General features: G+C 41.0%; 1 pseudogene across 1 annotated transcript; it reads right to left on the bottom strand.

Moving 5' to 3' along the window:
- Positions 1-282: 282 nt before the first annotated feature.
- Positions 283-15,219, bottom strand: LOC311115779 (annotated as a pseudogene). The gene is made up of 14 exons: positions 15,110-15,219; positions 14,861-14,912; positions 14,457-14,663; positions 13,868-14,188; positions 12,549-12,769; positions 7,464-7,623; positions 7,101-7,355; positions 6,747-6,920; positions 6,125-6,292; positions 5,861-6,006; positions 1,697-1,730; positions 1,349-1,522; positions 1,146-1,192; positions 283-1,018 (listed from the first exon to the last, which is right to left on the bottom strand). The product of its transcript is annotated as an uncharacterized misc_RNA (transcript).
- Positions 15,220-15,244: the final 25 nt, after the last annotated feature.

The following is a 15,244-nucleotide window of genomic DNA, read 5'->3' as shown; positions in this document are numbered from 1 at the left end:
TTTGCAACGCCAGGGTTGTGGGTTCGATAAAATAATGTATGTGCTAACTGTAAGTCGCTCTGGATAAGAGCGTCTGCTAAATGACTAAAATGTAAATGTCATCTCTCTGAGTGAAGGTGTATTTGTGATGAGACAGGTGGATGTCATCTCTCTGAGTGAAGGTGTATTTGTGATGAGACAGGTTGATGTCATCACTCTGAGTGATGATGTGTTTGATGAGACAGGTGGATGTCATCTTCATCACTTGATATAAGACAGAGACACAACAACATGACTCTCAGTTCCATACAAAACTTTATTTACATCATCAATGTATGTAATGTGTGACTATACCATTTCGATTTCCCACCTGGGTATCAATAAAGTTCAATTAAAATCTCCCCCCAAAAAACAGACTAAATCTATTTACAGAAATAAAATTAATTAAAAATGTGTCTGTCAGTTACTCTGGTGATGGCTGCTTTCATTCACAGAGTTTGGATTTTAACTGAGCCAAATATCTCCATCTCATCACACATGATTTTGAACTGAGGGTAAAGGGGCTCAGTGAACGTGGTGTGGAATGTGTACAGGTGGGTCAGTGTACCAGAGGAGACGCTGTAAAAGGACAGAGTGCCAGCCGGAAAGTCCAGATACACTCCTATACACTTTGGGTCCGGCCTGGGTACTGGCACAACTGAGATCCTGATATTATGAATAAATGTGTACTGTTCATTGCAGCAGAAAAGCCTCAAAGACCTCTTGTTCTCAGTAACCGATCTGGATGTATATGTCACCCCAATGTCAACCCAGCCAGTCCATTCAACCTGCCAGTAGAAACGACCATCAGACAGGGGCTCCCTGCAGCGTACTTTGGCCCACTTATCCAACTTTTCTGTCCGATCTGAGTCATCTGAATCCGAGAAATCAAAATAAGGATATCGGTTAACCTGTGTTCTCCTCACCACCCTCGTGTTGTCCTCGGACAGAGTCAGGTCAAAATCTGCTGACATACCGTTCAGCTTGAGCTGGCAGGCATCTGTAGCAAGACAAGGCAGAAATAAACAGAAACACATGTGTTTTATGTTATTTTCACAATTTGCTTATAAAAGTTTAGGTGCTTAAAAAGCCAGCTTTCTTTTCATAAATGTAGTTTGATGACTCACATTTCCTCAGGCCTGGTTTGATTCTGGACTCTCCACCATGGTCCAAACTGTGGGACAAAGAAAGAGTCATGTAGGGCCTATTGAACCTGATTACAATGGAGATTGCCTTGATGATTTCACTATATAAACTAGAGTCTTGAAAGCCCATTGAGCAATGAGGTGTTAACAGAAGCAAAAGTCAAATCAACTACATTTCCTTTTACCTGAGTTTCTCCAGTCTACAGTGTGGATCCTCCAGTCTAGCAGAGAGCAGCTTCACTCCGGAGTCTCCTGGGTGATTGAAGCTCAGGTCCAGTTCGTTCAGGTGGGAGGGATTTGACTCCAGAGCAGAGGCAAGAAACGTACAGCCTTTCTCTGTGACTAGACAACCAGAAAGCCTACAGAGAGAAGAGACAGCATAAAACAATGAACAACTGCTAGAGTATATATTTTTTAAGTTAAAACGTTTAAATTCCATTTAAGTGCAGTGCAGTTCACTAGTTCAATCATTCCTATTTGACTGTTTTCTGAAGTTTACAGTATGCTTTCACAATATCAAATGTGTAATCTACCTAAGAGTCTGTAAGGCACAGTTGGGGTTCCTCAGTCCAATCAATCAATCAATTTTATTTTATATAGCCCTTCTTACATCAGCTAATATCTCGAAGTGCTGTACAGAAACCCAGCCTAAAACCCCAAACAGCTAGTAATGCAGGTGTAGAAGCACGGTGGCTAGGAAAAACTCCCTAGAAAGGCGAAAACCTAGGAAGAAACCTAGAGAGGAACCAGGCTATGAGGGGTGGCCAGTCCTCTTCTGGCTGTGCCGGGTGGAGATTATAACAGAACCATGCCAAGATGTTCAAAAATGTTCATAAGTGACAAGCATGGTCAAATAATAATCAGGAATAAATCTCAGTTGGCTTTTCATAGTCCCGACGTATGGTCCTAGGGCTCAGGTCTCTCAGTTGGCTTTTCATAGCCGATCATTAAGAGTTGAAAACAGCAGGTCTGGGACAGGTAGGGGTTTCGTAACCGCAGGCAGAACAGTTGAAACTGGAATAGCAGCAAGGCCAGGCGGACTGGGGACAGCAAGGTGTCATCATGCCCGGTAGTCCTGACGTATGGTCCTAGGGCTCAGGTTCTCAGAGAGAAAGAGAGAACGAGAGAATTAGAGAGAGCATACTTAAATTCACACAGGACACTGGATAAGACAGGAGAAGTACTCCAGGTATAACCAACTAACCCCAGCCCCCCGACACATAAACTACTGCAGCATAAATACTGGAGGCTGAGACAGGAGCGGTCCGGAGACACTGTGGCCCCATCCGAAGAAACCCCCTGACAGGGCCAAACAGGAAGGATATAACCCCACCCACTCTGCCAAAGCACAGCCCCCGCACCACTAGAGGGATATCCTCAACCACCAACTTACAATCCTGAGACAAGGCCGAGTATAGCCCACAGAGGTCTCCACCACAGCACAAACCAAGGGGGGGCGCCAACCCAAACAGGAAGATCACGTCAGTAACTCAACCCACTCAAGTGACGCACCCCTCCCAGGGACGGCATGAAAGATCACCAGCAAGCCAGTGACTCAGCCCCTGCAACAGGGTTAGAGGCAGAGAACCCCAGTGGAGAGGGGAACCGGCCTGGCAGAGACAGCAAGGGCTGTTCGTTGCTCCAAAGCCTTTCCGTTCACCTTCACACTCCTGGGCCAGACTACACTCAATCATATGACCTACTGAAGAGATAAGTCTTCAGTAAAGACTTAAAGGTTGAGACCGAGTCTGCGTCTCTCACATGGGTAGGCAGACTGTTCCATAAAAATGGAGATCTATAGGAGAAAGCCCTGCCTCCCGCTGTTTGCTTAGAAATTCTAGGGACAATTAGGAGGCCTGCGTCTTGTGACCGTAGCGTACGTATTGGTATGTACGGCAGGACCAACTCGGAAAGATAGGTAGGAGCAAGCCCATGTAACGCTTTATAGGTTAACAGTAAAACCTTGAAATCAGCCCTTGCCTTAACAGGAAGCCAGTGTAGGGAAGCTAGCACTGGAGTAATATGATCAAATTTCTTGGTTCTAGTCAGGATTCTAGCAGCCGTATTTAGCACTAACTGAAGTTTATTTAGTGCTTTATCCGGGTAGCCGGAAAATAGAGCATTGCAGTAGTCTAACCTAGAAGTAACAAATGCATGGATTAATTTTTCTGCATCATTTTTGGACAGAAAATTTCTGATTTTTGCAACGTTACGTAGATGGAAAAAAGCTATCCTTGAAACAGTCTTGATATGTTCGTCAAAAGAGAGATCAGGGTCAAGAGTAACGCCGAGGTCCTTCACAGTTTTATTTGAGACGACTTTACAACCATCAAGATGAATTGTCAGATTTAACAGAAGATCTCTTTGTTTCTTGGGACCTAGAACAAGCATCTCTGTTTTGTCAGAGTTTAAAAGTAAAAAGTTTTCAGCCATCCACTTCCTTATGTCTGAAACACAGGCTTCTAGCGAGGGCAATTTTGGGGCTTCACCATGTTTCATTGAAATGTACAGCTGTGTGTCATCCGCATAGCAGTGAAAGTTAACATTATGTTTTCGAATAACATCCCCAAGAGGTCAAATATATAGTGAAAACAATAGTGGTCCTAAAACGGAACCTTGAGGAACACCGAAATGTACAGTTAATTTGTCGGAGGACAGACCATTCACAGAGACAAACTGATATCTTTCCGACAGGTAAGATCTAAACCAGGCCAGAACTTGTCCGTGTAGACCAATTTGGGTTTCCAGTCTCTCCAAAAGAATGTGGTGATCGATGGTGTCAAAGGCAGCACTAAGGTCTAGTAGCACGAGGACAGATGCAGAGCCTCGGTCTGACGCCATTAAAAGGTCATTTACCACCTTCACAAGTGCAGTCTCAGTGCTATGATGGGGTCTAAAACCAGACTGAAGCATTTCGTATACATTGTTTGTCTTCAGGAAGGCAGTGAGTTGCTGCGCAACAGCTTTTTCTAAAATTTTTGAGAGGAATGGAAGATTCGATATAGGCCGATAGTTTTTTATATTTTCCGGGTCAAGGTTTGGCTTTTTCAGGAGAGGCTTTATCACTGCCACTTTTAGTGAGTTTGGTACACATCCGGTGGATAGAGAGCTGTTTATTATGTTCAACATAGGAGGGCCAAGCACAGGAAGCAGCTCCTTCAGCAGTTTAGTAGGAATAGGATCCAGTATGCAGCTTGAAGGTTTAGAGGCCATGATTATTTTCATCATTGTGTCAAGAGATATAGTACTAAAACACTTAAGTGTCTCTCCCGATCCCAGGCCCTCGCAGAGCTGTGCAGATCCAGGACAGCTAAGCCCTGGAGGAATACACAGATTCAAAGAGGAGTCCGTAATTTGCTTTCTAATGGTCATGATCTTTTCCTCAAAGAAGTTCATGAATTTATTACTGCTGAAGTGAAAGCCATCCTCTCTTGGGGAATGCTGCTTTTTAGTTAGCTTTGCAACAGTATCAAAAATAAATTTAGGATTATTCTTATTTTCCTCGATTAAGTTGGAAAAGTAGGATGATCGAGCAGCAGTGAGGGCTCTTCGGTACTGCACGGTACTGTCTTTCCAAGCTAGTCGGAAGACTTCCAGTTTGGTGTGGCGCCATTTCCGTTCCAATTTCCTGGAAGCTTGCTTCAAAGCTCGGGTATTTTCTGTATACCAGGGAGCTAGTTTCTTATGACAAATGTTTTTCGTTTTTAGGGGTGCAACTGCATCTAGGGTATTGCGCAAGGTTAAATTGAGTTCCTCAGTTAAGTGGTTAACTGATTTTTGTCCTCTGACGTCCTTGGGTAGGCAGAAGGAGTCTGGAAGGGCATCAAGGAATTTTTGTGTTGTCTGAGAATTTATAGCACGACTTTTGATGCTCCTTGGTTGGGGTCTGAGCAGATTATTTGTTGCGATTGCAAACGTAATAAAATGGTGGTCCGATAGTCCAGGATTTTGTGGAAAAACATTAAGATCTACAACATTTATTCCATGGGACAAAACTAGGTCCAGAGTATGACTGTGGCAGTGAGTAGGTCCAGAGACATGTTGGACAAAACCCACTGAGTCGATGATGGCTCCGAAAGACTTTTGGAGTGGGTCTGTGGACTTCTCCATGTGAATATTAAAATCACCAAAAATTAGAATATGATCTGCTATGACTACAAGGTCTGATAGGAATTCAGGAAACTCAGAGAGGAACACTGTATATGGCCCAGGAGGCCTGTAAACAGTAGCTATAAAAAGTGATTGAGTAGGCTGCATAGATTTCATGACTAGAAGCTCAAAAGATGAAAACGCCATATTTTTTTTTTTTTATAGAAATTTGCTATCGTAAATGTTAGCAACACCTCCGCCTTTGCGGGATGCACGGGGAATATGGTCACTAGTGTAACCAGGAGGTGAGGCCTCATTTAACACAGCAAATGCATCAGGCTTAAGCCATGTTTCAGTCAGGCCAATCACATCAAGATTATGATCAGTGATTAGTTCATTGACTATGACTGCCTTTGAAGTGAGGGATCTAACATTAAGTAACCCTATTTTGAGATGTGAGGTATCACGATCTCTTTCAATAATGGCAGGAATGGAGGAGGTCTTTATCCTAATAAGATTGCTAGGGTGAACACCGCCATGTTTAGTTTTGCCCAACCTAGGTCGAGGCACAGACACAGTCTCAATGGGTATGGCTGAGCTGACTACACTGACTATGCTATTGGCAGAGAGGAGCCTCATTCCAGAGTACCACAGGCTGTTGTCTCTCAGGTCCAGCTCTCTCAGTACTGAGTATGACCACAGGACAGGAGCCAGGGAGACACAGGAACGTCTGGAGAGATTACACTCCCTTAGCCTTGGGAGGGAAAAAGGGAGAGAATTTAACGTTATGTTCTCTTGGTGTTTCCATTGTTACGGTATAGTTTTAACAATGCGGTAATAAAAGGTTTCTTCTACTGTAACATGTGGAAGATTAAACAGTCTGTATCTGACAGTGTGGATCCATCAGTCCAGCAGACAGCAGCTTTACTCCAGAGTCGCCCAGTTTGTTGCAGCCCAGACGTAGCTCCTCGAGCTGACAGACTGCTATAGCAGAGGACAAACTTCCACAGGACTCCTCTGTAACCCCACAACCAGTCAGTCTGTCCAACATGAAAAAACATGTATTAAAAAAATGTAAAGGGGAGCTGTCATTAATCAAGAATAAATTAACCTATAGGGCCAGTTTCAAGATACATTAAGCCAAATCCTGGACTAATATAATATGCCATTTAGCAGACGCTTTTATCCAAAGCGACTTAGTCACGCGTGCATACATTTTATTTTTTGTGTATGGGTGGTCCAGGGGATCGAACCCACTACCTTAGCGTTACAAGCGCCATGCTCTACCAGCTGAGCTACAGAGGACCACAGAGACTAAGAAGCTAGCTAACAATCAATGGTAAGTGATAGGGGCATGTGTGCAATGTTTTTACATAAATTAACAAATCACCTAATGTCAAACCACATATGGAGTTGATTTGACAATTTTGAAAAGTGCAGGCATTTCCCTTCTATTGATCCTGACCTTCCCCTTTAAACATGTTCATTACTCACCTCAGTATCTTCAGGTTACAGTGTGGACTCATAAGACCACTGGAGATCTGCTTCACCCCTGTGTCTGTCAGTTTGTTGTAGCTGAGATCCAGCTCTGTCAGACATGAGACAGCTGAATGGAGAGCCGAGGCAACGGTTTCACAAACGTCATCTTTGAGATCACAACTGGTGAGTCTGTGTGAAACAACCCAATTTTTTTTTTGAATTGTTCAAACTTGCCAACATGCATACCACCATCATTTAAAGTTGTTTATCATTATATGTATTGCTTGTTTTCTTTGCCAGAGTAGATTTTGAAGGTTACTGACTGTTGAAAAGTGTTCTGCTGTGTGTTGTTCCAGGCATAGCACTCACCTCAACACAAGTGGCTGGCTGTGAGCACCCATCAGCACAGCCTTTAGAAGCTCTGGTCCCGATCTTCCCATGTTGATATGGCTAAGGTTAAGTGAATCCAGTCGGCAGTTGGGACTCCTCAGTCCAACAGAGAGGGACTTCAGGTCCAACAGGGCGTTGCCGCTGAGGTCCAGCTCTCTCAGCTGGGAGTCGGGCAGCTGTAGTGCAGATGCCACCGTTTCACAGCAACTCGTTGTAAGGCGGCAGTCCGCTAGTCTACAGAGGAGAGACGTTTATTATGGGAGATGTGGATGTAGTATAGGACTAATTAAATGGCTGTAAGACATACAGTGACATACTGTACACATCAACACTTCAACTCACATAGCCTTTCGGCAGCATCGAACAGCAGGGACCAGCCTCTTACGCCCCTCATCTGACGTTGTACTCTCTCACGTCCAGTTTGTCCAACACTTCCAATGCAAGGGCCGCGACGGGTAACGGTGCTTCGAGGGTGACTGTTGTCGATGTGTGCAGAGGGTCCCTGATTCGAATCCAGTAAGGGATTGAAAGCAAATCTTTTACATTGATGCTATTGACGTGAATTACTGGTTTCATTGATAACATTATAGGAAAGATGTTGTCCTACCAATCCATGTCAGATAGGATAACATAGTAATTAAAATTGCATATCGGTGAATGGATGTTTTATTGGTTTTGACTATAACTTTAAATTAATTTCTCATCTGTTGAGGTACTGTTATGAGGAAAATTAGCGGTAGAGTATGATAGATATTGTAGAGGGTTTAAAAAGTAAGTAATTTAATTGGTTGATGAGACAGGTTGACTTGATGTTGAATGGGATTGTTTAATAGAAGTAATTATTTATATTTAGGAGAATGAGAATATGTTATTAAGTAGTATTGCTTTGTGGAGACGATTTACTAATGAAGAACATGTCTAGATAGTTGAATAAGGAACGATATTTCATAATTGATAATTTTTTTATGACATTATATAGTTTGTTTAAACAGCCGTGTGTTATGCAAATGGTTCATTACTTCAGATAACGATAATCTGTTTATGGTACGTTGAATGATGGGAGATAGTTGTTGTTGTTGGCATGATGGATTAAGTAGACATCTTTTTATGGGTTTTGGATTATGAAACAATAGGTTTATATTTTAATAACATCAATGCAACAGTTTGCAATGATTAAATTACTAAAAAGGGGTTATAGGTTTATAGTGGAAGGTGTACTTAACTTAATAAAACGTGTTATTATCTAGTGTCTTCTAAGTGGGAGTTTTTTTTCCTGGATTGATGGAAGTCTCCTATAATATTATGTTAGGGGTAAAGTCGGACACAACGTATCAATTTTTTTTTATCGATGCTGGGGATAAGATATCTAGTCTTACTTAAGAGGAGTACTGCTAAATGGCATATTATATATTATTATATTATTATATATATTATATATTATATTATATATAATATTATATTATTATATTATATACATAATGTATTGGATAATGAAATTTGACATTTAGAGGGAAGTTAGGAACATTAAAAGGGGTAGCTGATATTTCCTATGTTGTTGATACAGTAAATGATAACGGTTTGTTTGATGTGGGATCACAAGGAGCAGATGTAGGGGTTCAATAATCATGCTGAGATTTAAAGAGGATATGATCTGAAGGGTGATCAATTCAACAGAATCATTGTAAACTCAGAGTAATTTTGAGTGGTTTTAATTTTGTGAAAGGTTTTATATAATATTTTTATTTGAGTAGTTATGAGGAGTGAGATTGATACAAATGATTATTGATGAGATAGGACTGTGGATGTATGTATCATGTTTTGTGTGTAATTACTATCTTTGGATTGTTGATTATATGTTAACAACATGTATACTTTCTATTCCAGGAGAAAGGGCATTTCTTTATCTCATTGGAATATTGCCCAGAGCTAGGGTGGAACTAGTTAGTAAAATTAAGTAGTCTTGTTTTTAGGTTGTAATAGGGAGCTACCAAATTAAATAAAGCCTGGCCATGTTTGTTTTATTTGTTTTCCAAATGGGTTTTTCAAATAAACACACAACTCACCTAGGATGATGTTATAAAAGGTTGTTATTTTTATTTAAGGGGATTTCAACAGGTCAAAGGTGATACGTCTTAAAGGAGCACACACAATGACTTTTTATTTTTATTTTTGACTGAGTTTTGGGTATACATGATTTCTTATGAGAATAAATGTCATGAGGATTTTATGCAAACTTGGGGTACATAACATTTATTAGATGTTTTGAATGTTGGTAATGATTAGTATACTATCAATTCGTTGAATGATTTCAATGACCTCTGAACTCTGTTCTGACTTGCTGGTGTGATCTGATCATCCACACTAGTAATCCGAGAAACAAGGGCTGAGAAATGTAAGATAGTTCATTTTACTGAGTTGAGGGTAATTTATTATAACTGATTGTGGTTTATAATTTGATTTTAATATATATGATTTGGGCTAGATAATAACAAGGGAGAGAGAGAGCTATCCTGAATGAGGGATAACTGTTGATAGTTATGTATACTAATCTTGGATTACTTTACGGGATAGAAGTAAATGGAGGTATTATCAAAGGTTGTCTTTTTAATTTCATTTTTTTAGGGTTTAATTAACAATGTTGGTGTTTTGTTTTCGAAAGCATGAATCACGTTGTGACTCATGTGTTCAAAAAAGGGGGTAGTATTGATGGTATGAGGATTTCTTGGTATATTTGCATATTGTATTAAGAATTTGAGCAGTAGAAAGTCATGTGTTATGGGTTAGATTAAATGTTTTAGAGGAAAATGTATTTGTGGTATAAGGCAGAATTTAGAGGAGGCCTTTCTATGACATTAGTGACTATAACAAGATGCAAGAATGTGCACTTCCTAATCTAAAAGGCTTATCAGGAAGGATAAGAAGAAAGGTTGAAGTAGCATGCTGTGTCTCAACTAACAATGTTATCCAGACTTTCTTTAGAAAAGGTGATGGCTTCTCTGACAGACCTACCGGGAGAATCTGGACATTTTTTGCAACTTGGAGACTATGTGGTGGTAAAGGATTAATGAAGTCATTGATGGACAACACCCAAGTGGGAAGGTTAGTAATAGGTGTTAATGGCTACCTTGATGGAGGGGCAAGTAAGAAAGAGAGATTCCTAGATATATATGTAACATTGTAGGACTTTTCTAACACAAAGGAGGTATGGATAGAGGGGAGATTGAACAGGTATCATGTCAACCAATGATACAGAAGGCTACGATGAAATTGACGATTAGAGATGAGGATACTGTTGATGACAATTATCAGGTGATAGAGGACGACGTTTGAGGAATGACAATGATGAGATGTGGGTTATGGCTGAGTACCTGAGTGGAGGAACAGAGTTATATACCTCCAATAATTTCAAGATTTTTCAGATTTTTCAGGAATCAACTGACTGTCATTCCATTCGGTTATATGTATTTAAAGGGTTTATATAATGGAAATTGGGATGTATTGTCACGGCCGTCTACGGAAGGAGTGGACCAAAGCGCAGCGTTTGTAGCGAACATGACTTTATTAAAGTTAAAGTGCACGAACGAGAAAACAATAAACAATGACGGATAGTGAAGTCCTCAGTACACAGACTGAAACATGGAACAAAAACCCACAACCCTAAGGTGAACACTGACAGTATAAATATGGCTCCCAATCAGAGATAACGAGCCGACAGCTGACACTCGTTACCTCCGATTGGGAGTCACATGACGAGACAAGACACTACAACCAAAACCAAACACAACCAAATGAACACACCCTATACCCAACACAACCAAATGAATACACCCTGGCTCAAACTACACAGTCCCGGAGCCAGAGCGTGACATGTATATTAGGAATTGGTATTAGGAATAATTGTTAAAGCATAATAATTTGTCATATGGTGAATGTTTATAGGGATTTATTGGTTTAGAAATGAAATTAATTAAACTGTTGTGTTTTTGTCTTCTAGTGAGGTAAATACAGATGGTATCTTAATGCATAATAAGGGATAATTTGGCATAGAATGGTGTGAACCTATAAATAAGTAAAAGTAAGAAGACTGAAGTTATTTCTATGTTTGATATATTCATTTGCATATATTGTAACATCCATGTAATTTACAAAGTGTCACGGATCTTTGTATTTGTGGGGATGATGTCATGATGGTCACAATTTATTTCTATGTATGTTTTTTTTGATTGCATGTCTCAGAAATAGGGGTTATATCGCATAATGACTGAGAATTTATCCTTGATTCTTTGATACCTGAGAAACTCATCATAACAACCTGGAATAGTATAAAAGTAATCGTTCTACCCCCACACCCACCCCATAAAAATAAAAATAAAAAGTGGTTGTCCCACTTGCTATCCTAAGTTGAATGCACCAATTTGTAAATCGCTCTGGATAAGAGTGTCTGCTAAATGATGTAAATTTAAATGTAAATGTTGCCTGTAGTTTTATAATTTATTTTAAAATAGCTGTATGGGATTTTTAAAGTACTACGTGGCCCTGCACCTGAATACATGTCTGACATGCTTTTAAGGTACTGTATGTGCCCGGTCGGTCCCTCAGATCCTCTTTTAGTTGTTCCAAAGGTGAGAACCAAAACGTTTGGTGAGGCTGCCTTCAGCCACTATGGTCCTGGCCTTTGGAACAGCCTGCCGGAGGATCTGAGGGCCTCAGAAACTGTAGACAGTTTGAAGAGCTTAAGACATACCTTTTTAGCCATGCTTCTGCTTAGTCATACTATCTATTGTATATATCTTATTTATTTTCATTTATTTTAATGCATTAGTCTCTCATGTCCACTGTTATTGTTTTACTATTTTAATTTGTCTCATTTATAAAACCTATTTGTGTCTTTCTAACCTTTTATTTTATTTGCTAAGCACTTTGAAATGCATAATCTGTAAGAAATGTGCTCTGAAAATAAAGTTTGATTTGGTGTTGATCAGGAAAATGTCCCACAGTAAAGCCATTCAACCACAAACTTACATTAATATGCAAAGTGTCTCAAATGATTTCGTACATATTTACTAGTGTGTAATGCAGTAATACTGTGATTAATAAGTACTTAATAAGTACTTCTCAAACAGCTTAATAGTCTGGATAATTAATTAATAAAAATGTTATTTCAAGCATTATGAATTTCAAGTTATATGAAAAACACTAATGAAACCAGTTTTTTTGTTGGGGTTCAGTCCCCTTTATTTTTATTATTAAAAATAGGCAGTTCAAAGGAAAGGTGGAGATGGTGGAGAAATTCAGATGCAGAGTGTGGCCCAGAGTTGTGTGTGTCACTCCTCTTTGGGGAGGCTGATGGTGCATGTGAAGAACTTCCACACACGTCGGAAGAATCGCAGAACGCCATTTTTCTTCCGCTTCTTTATTTCGCTTTACACCTTTGCCACTGAGTTCAACGCCTCGGTCACTCCGCTGCTCACCTCAGGACAGCTCTCAGTAGATAGCTGCATCACCTTGCTGAGGCCATTTCCAGTGTTCAGAAGGTCTCCAGTTGTCTCCGTCTTCTTTGTGTCAATGCACACCTCTTCCACTGCGTTCAACACCTCAGGCACTCCTATGCTCACCTCAGGAAGCCTCTCGGTGGATCCGAAATAGGGCTAAACAGACAATGCAGCGTAAGGAAAGAGCAAAAACAACACATCTGTCGTTTTTCAAAAAACATACCACAGACATCCAAAGTCAAAGATTATAGTAGCTAATTTATAATATTGTCCAGTTTGAGACAACCCTGACACACCCAATTTACAAAGATGCTTGACCTTTCATTTACAAAAAAGGCTTCTTGTTCATTACCTTTGGGAGTTTTACAATCGTATTATTGAAGTCTCTGGACAGCTGATCTTCCCAGTCCTCCTTCAGGCACCCTTTGGGGTTCACCACCTTGCTAAGGACATTTTCAGTGTCCAGAAGGTTTTCAGCAGCCGCTGTCTTCTTTTTGTCACTGGACACCTCTTCCACTGCGTTTGGTGCCTCAGACACCTCACTGAACACCTCAGGACTTCCCCTGCACACCTCAGGACCTCCATTGAACACTTCAGGCACTCCACTGCACATGTTAGGCACTCCACTGCATACCTCGGGACCTCCACTGAACACCTCAGTCACTCCGATGCACACCTCAGGACTGCTGTACACCTCAGGACTGCTGTACACCTCAGGACGGTTCTCAGTGGATAGCTGCACAACCTTGCATAGGCCATTTCCCGTTTTCAGAAGGTTTACAGTAGCCTCTGTCTTCTTTGTGTCACTGCACACCTCTTCCACTGTGTTTGAGGCCTCGGGACCTCCACTGAACACCTCAGTCACTCTGATGCACACCTCAGGACTGCTGCACACTTCAGGACGGCTCTCAGTGGATAGCTGCACCACCTTGCTTAGGCCATTTCCCGTTTTCAGATGGTTTCCAGTACACTCTGTCTTCTTTGTGTCACTGCACACCTCTTCCACTGCGTTTGAGGCCTCAGGACCTCTGCCACACCTCAGGAAGGCTCTCGGTGGATCCGAAATAGGACTAAACAGACAATGCAGCGTAATGAAAGAGCAAGAACAACACATCTGTCGCTTTTCTAAAAACATACCACAGACATCCAAAGTCAAAGATTATAGTAGCTAATTTAAAATATTGTCCAGATTGAGACAACTCTGATACACCCAACTTGGAAAGACACTTACGAAACAGGCTTCTTGTTCCTTACCTTTGGTAGTTCCGCAATCATATCATAGAATTTTCGGGTTAGCTGAACTTTACAACCCTCCTTCAGCCACACTTTGGGCTTCACCACCTTGCTGAGGACCTTTCCATCTCCAGCAGCCTCTTTCTCCACACCGACCAGGGCCAGCGGCTCAGCCTGGACATCCACCACATTGTTATTCGGAGACTCCACTGAAGCCTCCTCGTTGGTGTTGTCAATGTCAGCAGCCCCAGCGACACTGGCCGGGCACTTGGTCTTTGGTCTTTTCTCTTCAATTAGAGTTTCCTTTGAAGAGGTCTCAGAATGTCCATAAAGCTCAGAGAGCTGTAAATGGACAGAGACATACATAACTATCTGTATAGCACTTTGTGACATCTGCTGATGTAAAAAGGGCTTTATAAATAAATGTGATTGATTGATATCCTATAGAAGTTTCACAAATAAAACAAACCAAAGACATCCAACGTTGATAGTAACTCCTATGTAATATTGACCAACTTTTACCACCATATTATACACAGAAACGACAAAGATACTTGACATTTTATTCAAAGAAACAATATTGGCATTGTAGATGGCTCTTATGTCTTACCTCAGTGGCCAGGCATGTCTCATCCTTTAGGTGCAAGAAGTTCAACTTCCAACGCTCCTCTTTCAGAAGCTGGATGTCTCTGTCGGGCGCAGTGTCCACGATGACATTTGGTATCCTTAATTCATCCTGAACTCTCTGGCCACTGAGCAGGATAACTATCTCTGTCTCTGTTTTCTGTAATTCCAGGCCCCTCTTTGCATCCCAAGTCTATGTAACAACATAATATGTCATTAAAAGACCGTTGATGTACCAGGTGAGACTGGACACTGGTCCATCATTGAAATGATGGGGGAAATTATGAATTTGAACTGATAGCTATTGCTTTTCTCTGGGTACAAAAATGAGCTTGCTGATATTTGAAGTGCTTTACAGTGGGTGTACTGTTTGCTCTACATAGTCCTCACCAATTCAGCTACAGAGACCTTCCTCCATCTCTTCCATGTCTCTGCCTCACGCCTTCATGTGAATATGGAAATGTATCAGACTGTGTCTGTCTACACTATCTATCAAACTATTGCTATCATCTAATATATTTTGATACATTCAGGTTATTATTTGGCCTTGTGTACTGATGTGATGAACTCAAGTTACCTAAATGAAGTATAAAGTTTCGTACTTCGTATTTAAAAATAGTCAGAGAACACTGCACTTACTCCAGGAAGACTCTTTTCCCTGCCAGGAGCCAGTCCTTCATTGGTCTCAGAGGTAGGTCCAGTGGGAGCCTTCCCTGGGCTTTCAGCATACAGAATTGCCTCTTGAGCATTTTCTGCAATAGAGTCTTCAATTAG

Source organism: Coregonus lavaretus, assembly GCF_964263955.1.
Source record: "Coregonus lavaretus genome assembly, contig: HAP1_SCAFFOLD_351, whole genome shotgun sequence".
NCBI classification, from domain to species: domain Eukaryota; kingdom Metazoa; phylum Chordata; class Actinopteri; order Salmoniformes; family Salmonidae; genus Coregonus; species Coregonus lavaretus.
This window is presented reverse-complemented; position numbering and strand designations above follow the sequence as displayed.